We start from the raw sequence: 2,088 nt of genomic DNA, 5'->3' as shown, positions 1-2,088 counted from the left end.
AGTGTACCCATGTTGTGCAATGCCCATGGAGGTCAGAAGAGGGTATTGAATCCCCTGGAGCTGGAGTTTCAAATAGTTCTTTATTGCCATGTAAGAGCTAGGAACTGGACAAAGGTCTTCTGCAAGAGCAGCCAGTACTCTTAACTGCTGAGTTATCTCTACAGTTCTTTTTAGTTTTTTCATTACTATTTTTAATTGATTTATTTTTGTGTATTTCAAACAAAACATTTAATTATCTTTAAACCCCTCCCCCATCCTCACCCTCCTATAGATGCTTCCCCCCGCCCCCCCACTGGATTGTATGCATTCTGTCATATATTTTAAGGCCCATGGAGTCAAGTTAGTGTACCCAGATGTCCTTCAGGGTAAGTTCATCCACTGGGATCTAGTCAGCCTGTCTAGAGTCGCTCCCTTAAAGAAGATCAACTCAGGGGCTAGAGAGATGGCTCAGTGGGTAAGAGCACTGGCTGCTCTTGCAGAGGACTGGGGTTTGTTCCTAGCATCATGGCTAACAACCAATCAAAATTCCAGTTCCAGGGGATTTGATGCCCTCTTCTGACCTCTGTGAGCACTGCACGACATGGGTGCACTTACATACTTGCAGGCAATACATTTATATACATAAAATAAAATAAATAAAAATAAAATATTAAAAAAAGATCAACTCACCCTCACCCAGCAGTGTCTAGCTGCCAATAACTCTTTGGCTAAGGTTGAGGCCTGCTGTCCATTTCCCCAGGTCCACACTGGGTTTTTGTCTAATTGAGTTTGCATGGGTCTTGCATGCTGACACCATTGCTGTAAGTTCATGTGAATGAGGTTCCAAGAGCCTTTAAGTGTTGCAGGTTTTCCTCAGGCCAGCTGTGAAGACCCTGACTGCATCAGGTCCCCTGCCAATTAGGGGGGCAAGAGGCGTGGAGTCACAACATACCCTGGGAGTCGGGTAGAAGCAAGCACTAGGCGAGGTGCTGCAGGCTCGTTTAATGCAGGAGGGGGCAGGCCTTATATTTCCATTTTCTCCGCCCCCAAGTCCCTTTAGTCAGCGTATCATTTTCTGATCAGTCCACACCACACAGTCTGTCAGCAGTCACTGGGCTCGCAAGCAGGGTACAGAGGTATGGGCTCCTTTTGGAGGGCTATTTGCGGACCAAGAAGTGAAGTGAATTCTCGCTGAATCGCAGGGCTCTGGGTCTGAGCCATTTTTGGAGGCCTCCTGCTACATTTCCCCCTTTTTTTTTTTTTTTTTAAATGACTGTCCAGCAAGAGCCAGTAGGCAGCTTCACCTTGGGATGACCCCAGGATCATGGACTGTGCCTGTCTTAGGTTGTCCTATTCGGGCATGAACCTTACTGGTCATTGGAGCATGGGTGTACACATCCATGTCCTGGCTTAGGTTGATTCAGCCCAACAGGAGCTTACCCGTCATTGACTACCAGCCCTCCAAGGGGTATCATCCCGGGGGATCAGTTGAGGTGGGGAATTATCTGTAGGAGGCCTCATACATTTGTGCAAGCCAAGTCTGTCGGGCTGCATAGGGTGGGTTGAAATCATCTTCGTGTATTGCTCTGAGGGCCTGATACACTGAGTGATTGAATTTTTTCTGGCTGTGGGAATGAAGAACAAGGCATTTAAGAATTGGAAAGAAAAGAATAATTATGCCTGTCAGGAGTAGGAAAGTGACGATCCAAGACGGGTCAAACAGTGCTTTTAGATTAGACCAGATTTTCTCTAAGAACCCTGAATTGGTGTCCAGCATGGGAGCACGGGTATAATTTACAGCAATAATTTGATTAGTTAGTAATATAGAGTAATTAAGAAACTTTTGCTTCTAGTGGCCATGAATATAGTGCACCAGTTGTAGGCGTGCTTCAGTAATATTCTGTACTTCATAGGGCGTGAGACAAAGTGACCTAAAGTAGGGGTCACAAGCTAGCAGAGCCATGTCTGTATATAGAGTAATTAAGAAACTTTTGCTTCTAGTGGCCATGAATATAGTGCATGAGTTGTAGGCGTGCTTCAGTAATATTCTGTACTTCACAGGGCGTGAGATTGACCTAAAGTGAGGGTCACAAGCTAGCCGAGCCATGT

Source organism: Nannospalax galili, unplaced genomic scaffold, assembly GCF_000622305.1.
Source record: "Nannospalax galili isolate Female #2095 unplaced genomic scaffold, S.galili_v1.0 scaffold831, whole genome shotgun sequence".
Lineage (NCBI taxonomy): Eukaryota > Metazoa > Chordata > Mammalia > Rodentia > Spalacidae > Nannospalax > Nannospalax galili.
Note: the sequence above shows the minus strand (reverse complement) of the source record.